General features: G+C 45.8%; 1 long non-coding RNA gene across 1 annotated transcript; it reads right to left on the reverse strand.

Annotated features, from left to right (window-relative positions):
* Nucleotides 1–288: 288 nt before the first annotated feature.
* Nucleotides 289–1,704, reverse strand: LOC133957082 (uncharacterized). The gene is made up of 2 exons (XR_009921187.1): nt 1,469–1,704; nt 289–643 (listed from the first exon to the last, which is right to left on the reverse strand). It is a non-coding gene; the product is annotated as an uncharacterized LOC133957082 (long non-coding RNA).
* Between the last annotated feature and the right edge of the window lie 5,741 nt (nt 1,705–7,445).

Genomic DNA, 7,445 nt, shown 5'->3' on the forward strand with positions numbered 1-7,445 from the left:
GCTGGGAGGAGTCGAGGTGCATCTCTCCAGCCGCTGAGGAACCTGTTTAATGATATCATTGTGTGTGCTACAGTGGGGGCATGTTTTAAATTCTTAATAAGCTTCATTTGCTCAACAGTGAAGGTTGTTTGTGTGGGCTGAGTCTCCGTCTCTCCTCGTTGGCTGTACTGGAAAAAAACGAACTGAATCATGCTCTGGGGCTGAGAACCACGGAATGTTGGAGTGGGTGGTATAATGGCTCAGTAATGATTTGAAATGTTGCACTTGCAGAAAATAAAAACACGAGCGGGAGGTCAGGGAATTTATTCACATTACTGCTCAGTACATTATCTTATTGATGAGAATACACACATGGCATATTTTATTCCATGTATCACAGCAAAGGTACAGAACACCGTGAAGAGCAGGATTTCATAAGAGAAAATATAGTTTCTGTCTTTGAAAATACAACCAAAGGAAAAACAGCAAACTGAGCTATTTCCTCGACTTGTGACTCGGCTGCCGTCTGCTGTTGTGACTACTTGCTGGTGAAGTCATATCCCCATGTCTCTTACACTTCACACCACTGAAATCTGGTTAACTGCAGATACAGACTCCGGTGGAATGAAGGATAGAACACATGGGATATTCCTGCCGATGGCGTCTGGCGGGGGGAAAAAGAAGACACAACATTTTTACATGACAAATAACAACAATTAAAACACAACCCTAAGTCCTCTGATACCCTACGATGAGTTTTTCCTGGGAGTGTGAAAGTAACATGGAGGAAAAAAGCCCTAAGCTTTCACTTTCAGTGTGAATCTGCAGGATGGAGGCACCGTGGCACCTGGCGCCGAGCGAGGCGATTGGGACTCTATGATTTATGAGGACGCCTTGGAGGTTGGGGGGGGGGGGGGGGGGGGGGTTGCAGATGAGTTGGATGCCGGCCTCTCCCTTTTCCTGGAGTCGGAGCCCGAGTCTGAGCGAGACCAGGCCTGCCCAGCTCCGCTCGTGGCTCCAGGGTTTCAGGCGGCTGCTGGAATCCTGGGCTCTGGCACGTTATCACAGGCCTGAGCTGAGTGACTGTCTACTGGTGAGTGATGCAACCCCCCCACAGCCCCCCCGCCCCTCCACCCCCGAGCCTCCAGACCCACTCCTGAGGAAACACAACACCACCTGAACACTTTGCTCGACCCCCTGAAGCACCTGAACACTTGTGATAGTCACACTTTCCCCTCTTTTATGCATTTAGACCCATTCAGACTTTTTCCCCTCTGTGCTTCTCCTGTACTTAGGAAAATCTCGGTGGTTTCTGCAGAATCTTAAAATCAAAAGCTCCTGATTCCTCCAGGAGATCTTATCATTTCAACACATTGACTACAACTACTTCTGCCGTTTGGTTGTGATAAAGCTGTAGCTCCTGACAACTCTGCTCTCTGGATGAGACTTGTTTCTTTTCTCCTTACCTTGTTTGAAAAGCACCACTCACCTGATTTGCTCCTTTAGTTCCCCGGTGATTCCTTTTGGTTTTCTCGGCGCAAATCAAACAGTGGATGGAAAACGTTGAAGGCCGTCTGCAGGAGCGACTGAGGGTGCGACTGACTGGGAGCTATCTTTGTCCTCTCTGGCTTTTTTCTCTACCTGATTCAGGTATCAGGGTTTTAGAGGACTGCGCCGACCAATAAGACGCTCTCACCTGAGAGGGACCGCCCATTTTCTTCCCGGTCATAGAAAGCCGCCACACCCTGATATGTGGCGTGGTTCTACTCCCAGGAATCAAGAAAGGGGCCGATAAACACGGTGACACAAAATCATCCTAATAACACAACACATCATCCACGTCAAAGGCTTTGAAAGAAGACTCTTGAACTTACAAATGGAATAAAGGAGTTTCATGTAATATCCATCAAATCAGGGCCTCCCGTTCACTGCTGCTCATTTTGGTTCTGATCTCCAGAGTAAACTTTACATTCTTCATTAGGCCTGAGCGTATCTGAAGTGCTTCACCATCCCCCCCAACCCATTTTCAGAAAGATGGTTCAGGGATAAATCACAACTGAGGCGAGAGAAGAATCTCCATTGTAGTCAGTTAAAGACGTAGCTCAACATGTCACCTCCTGAACATGATCCAGCCCTAAAGTCTGTGAACATAGTATTTACATGTGTGCATTAAGCATGAAGAGAGGTCTCTAGCCGTGCCCCCCCCCCCCCTTGAATGAAAAACAAGGCGACACCCGACATCCCTCAGTGTGAAAGGACTAACTTTTTTGAAAAGCATTCCTTCCCCATCACAATGGCAGGGTGTTTTGAAGGGGGGGGGGCGGTGATGGGGATGAGTGGGTGGGTGGGTGGCTGCAGGAGGGAACAGCGCCGGCACATTCCTGAGGTGCAGCGCCTCACCTCAGCTGACAAGATGTTTCTCTGGAGAGCACATTCATTTGAGGCCAATCTTCTTTATATGTGATTTTATTGACAAGGACACTGATATCTCTGAGTTATGAGCTGTGGCTCTCCGGAGACAGACTGTGCTCTTACCTCTGTGATCTGTGTGGGCCCGATAGCCGGGGTCAGGGTGGCTGGTTCGGTGGGGAGGGGTGGAGGTGTGGGGGGGGGTGGGGGGGTAATCTTTTGGACCCTTGGAAGGTGACAGCTGAAAAACGAGCCTCTGAACACTCTGCACTCGGGCTTCCTAACCACACTGAGAGAGACTCTGCAGGAGAGTTTTTCCTTTTCGGCTCCTCCGGCTGCAGCCTGAACCGTCTGAACTCCCGGCGTCGCTTTGTGTTGAAAACGTCTCCACGCAAACACACACACACACGTAGTACACAACCTATATGACTCTACGGCACCGACAGCCTGTATCACTGTGCATCAACTGCATGAACTGAGGTCCCCTTGAAGTCTCTGACAAAAGGTGTGTGCATGCTGTTGTGTCGGGGGGGGTGTGATCAAAACGCTCGGTGTTAAACGGGAAGTCTCCACAAACGACATCAACACTGCTGCATTTCTTTATTGACGCATAAAATAATCTGCAGAAACGTAAACATGAAGCGCTGAGTGTAAACAAACAGGCTACAAAGCTCCTGTTAAACAAGCTCCACTGAGCAGATCTGATTCAGAGCAGCTCCGTCTGACATCATTTCACTTTTACACTTTTTTTCTACACTTAATATCCTGCAGGTGTTTTGTCTGCAAAACAATCTCATCACCGTCTTTGTGTTTGCTGAATGTTTCATCGTGTTGTGAGTCGAACGTGTTGTTGTCTTCAGCCCCTGACAGCCTGGGCCTCAGGTTCAGGGACAAAAGTTGCACCTCCATGTTTTTTGCTGCAGTGAACAAGCGAGGCTGCCGGTGGACACACGGCCGGGCAGAGCGCTTTGTGGAGATGAGCGCTGACCCTCAGACGGAGAGGCTGAGCTGAGTAGGAGGAGGTGTTTCCAGCTGCACGCTCCCTGAAGGCAGCGGCTCACCGGAGTGAAGGCTCCGTTGGAACACGTCACTGTGAGGAATGTGAGCTCCAACACGTTCAGATTCAACGGTCAGATTAGCCTCGGTGATGACACCTGTGTGTGTGTGTGCGTGTGTGTGTGTGTGAGTTTGTGTGTGTGTGTGTGTTACTGGGATCCTCCTCCCCTGGCTGAATCCCTGTGTTGGTTTAAGATTAGATTGAAAATGTTCACTGTGATCAGGAGACAACTGTGGCATCATCAAGGGAACAACACAATTCACTATTTGACATTTGACACAAGTTGCCTCTTCACCCACAACGGGAAGCCAACTGGTTCCAACTGGTTCCAGTCTGGTTCCAGTCTGGTTCCAGTCTGGTTCTGTTGAAGGTTTCTTCCAGTTAACGAGGGAGTTTTTTTCTCTCTCCCCAGTCGATGATGGAACAGTTGGGTTTCTCTAGAATATTGTGAGGCTTCGACCTTATTTGGTGCCTTGAGATAATGTTTCTTATGATTTAATTGAATACATCACTATAAGCATATGGGCGAGTTTGCCAATTTGAATGAAAAAAGTTGGAATTAATTAGAAATTCAAGTTTATTAGCTTAATTTTTTATCTTAAATAGTAAATGCTCTTTTCATTCGACACAGTATTCCCTCAAATCTTTGCCAAACCTTCGCTGAATGACCTGAAGTGCTTTCCACCACCATAAAAGTGTTAACAATAACTTTGCTCGTTTTTGCATTTCATGTACCTGATGTGTTGTGAGTCCATCTGCAGGAGCCACAATACATCTCAGTGAGCATTGACTTTGACTTGAATCCTCAGGAAACAGAGGATTTTAATCCAAATCTAATCTCAAAGATTAACATCCAAGCTGCAGTATCTTCTTGTAATTCAGAAATGACTTCACTAATAACAAACGTGAATGTTGCACGATCATATCACAGATGCTTATTGTTTATTCATATCTGTAGAACATGCAGCATTAAGAGTCTTTGTCTGCCATCATCATTTCATATTCATGCTCTGCACCTTCTCTCATATGCACGTCTGTAAACATGCACATAGTTATCTTACCTATTAATAATCCCACCCAAGCTCTTCTCATGTCTAATTGATGATGGTTGATTCAGGGCCTTTGGACATTTATTGCAGTTTGGATGTTTTTCTGAGAGATTCCTGGGTGTCGGCCGTGTCTGCCGGCTCCGCAGCCCGAGGCCGCCCGAGCTTTTCTCTCCACCCTGATTCTCCCCTCGCTCTCTTTTCTCTGTCTATCTGACGCCTCATTGGCCGATGCTGTCCTGACTTGCCTGGGCAGGAATGCACCTACCCTCTAATGCACTTTTATGTTCAAGCAAATTGACAATGAAGAGCGCCATCATTTCGCGGCATAAATATTTCTCCCCCCATTTGGATGCAGATTTGAGGCGTCACACCCAGAATACAAATGGGATTTCTCTCCAAGTAGGACCCTGTGTGAATTTGATTTGTGGGAACTCTGTTAAAATATGGTGCAATGTGATAAGGTCTTATGGAGACTCTGCAAAAACAAAACAATAAATAATAATAAAGTCTGAATACTAATCAAATTCCAGTTTCTGAGATATTGGCAGGAGCCGGGTGATGCAATTAACCGAATGTCACACGTTTCTACAGCTTTTCAAAATGGTCTTTTTAAAGCTGGTCCTGTCGCTTCTGTCTGAAATGACATTGATAAAACAACAATGACAAGAGCTTCACAGAAAGATTCCTCAGTGACTCTTTTGTTCATAACTGGATTGAAGCGTTTGGTGCTGACTGATCCTGGGTCATTGTGTTTCTCATCGTGAGCGAATGGGTTATTTTAATGTGTCAAATAAATACACGTTATTATCTGTGTTTCGATTTGAATTCAGTTTAATCGCTCATGTGCCAACCTTGTATTTGTACTTTACTGGAGAACCTTAGTTTTATTTGTTATTTGTTCTTTATAAGCGTTACGTTTTATGCCAGAAAATGGAGAATCTAAGTTTGAAAACTGCAGGATTCCATTTTAGTGTGGACAGACAGAGATGTTAAGAGATAATGAAGCAGACACCCGTGTTTGCTTCTTGATTTGGTCGTATCTGTTCCTTATTTGTTAGCTTGTATCATGTTGATTCGTCATTGCTACTGCCACCTACTGGTCACTTGTGAGTGACTGCCCACTGCAAATCTCTCACCTCACCCTCCGGTTCCAAACATTAAAGAGACCCTGTGGTGACTTCAGTTGTCATACAAACTCAAAAGGTTTAGTTTGTCCAGTATGGGCTACTGTAAAAAACATGGCGGCATACGTGGAGAAAACCCCGGTCCTGATGTAAATATAGAGTATTTAAATATAAAGGAACCATTCTAACGTGATTAAACACTAGTGAAAACATCAGCAGCATTATTTCATATTCAATTTCTGCCAATACATTGTTTTACCTAAATCTCACACACTGGACCTTTAAGAATAGTTGAATTGCAGAAGCGTTAATAAAACAAGAAAAAAAGTTGCCTTGCAGGGTGAATGTGTCAGGGCAGGAGGGAGCTGGGTAATTCTCCCATTCACGTGTGAGACAGGGGGTCTGTCAGAACCCTGTGTTTATGCACTTCTCTCACTGACGCGCTGTAATGGAACATGCGGTAATAACAGAGGAGGAATGGCATCGCAGCGTGAATCACTGAAAAGCTCCATTCCACTGCAACATTGGGCCTCATCGGAATATCACTGGAGCGTGAGCGGCTCGTCATCGTCATCACCGCGGTGCAGAACGCCGCCGGCATGGCTAACGTGTCTGGAACATCCAATAAGAAAATAAATAACCCTTCAACACACCAAGATGCAATAAGAGGCTTTTGTTTCATTACGTTTGGCTGCGTTAATAGTTACACTTTTGCAGAATCGACAACATTTTCACTGCCAAGTGTGTATTTTCTTTCCTGTGAGAACACAAACACAAAAGCTGCCACAACACTCCCATTTCTTTTTTCTTTTCTTTTCCTAATGGCGCTCTGCAGCCCTGACTGCTGAATGAGTCTGGGCTTGTTGTCTCAGTAATACCTGTCTGGTTCCTCTTCTTTACAAACTGGGAACATTCCAGGTGGCCGGAGGTGCTGATTAGTGCTGGTCTGCTCTGTGTGCGGGGGCATCGTGTCTCTGTTGTGGGAGGGGGGGCCGGGGGCGGCGTAATTGAGAGGTCAACACTCGACTATTGACAAAGGTGAGACAGACGCGGCCTACAACCTTTGATTAGCTAGTCCATTAGTTAACCGGGTCACACAACAGCACACGGACCACCGGGGTCAAATATCACCCCCGCCGCAATTTTGTCGTCCAAAAGGTCTGAATGATAATTAGTGTGAGGACTCAGGCTCATATGAGTGTGTGTGTGTGTGTTGTGTATATGATTGTGTTCTATGCAAAGAAGTGAGCTGTGTCTGTTTCACATGTAAACTCGTCGAGACCTGAATCCCTATCTCGTACATTAAAGTCCAGGTTGTTCAAGGTATATTTTCTGCATCCCTTGTTTTTCAAATTCACAGATTCACTGAGGGATTGATTTTTTTCTTCTTCTTCTTCTTCTTCTTCTTCTTCTTCTTCTTCTTCTTCCTTTTCCCCGCTAACCTCAGAGCACAGGGTTTAGGTACCTGGACGCAGGAAGTCAATACGTTGTCCGAGGGGACTGGGGGGGGGTCACTGGCAACCAATTTAGATTCTTCAGCCTCCACAGTCGAAAGTCAATCCCCAGACACAACAAGCTGCAGGAAAACTGTGCGAGGTGTGACAGGCTGCAAGGGTTTGTCTCTTTGTTGTTTCTCAGCCCACTGTTGCTATTCATAAAGGTCTCTCGGAATAAGGATGTAGAATAACTATAAGCAAATAAGTGAAAACTATGAGGTACTATTATTTTGTTATTAAGTTTCTATCACAAAATGTGAATAAACTCACTGAGTATTTGATGGATCACTGTTGTAGACTTTATCGCCACCTGCTGGTCCGGAATCCTTGT

The sequence above is a fragment of the Platichthys flesus genome, chromosome 7 (genome assembly GCF_949316205.1).
Source record: "Platichthys flesus chromosome 7, fPlaFle2.1, whole genome shotgun sequence".
Classification (NCBI taxonomy): Eukaryota; Metazoa; Chordata; class Actinopteri; order Pleuronectiformes; family Pleuronectidae; genus Platichthys; species Platichthys flesus.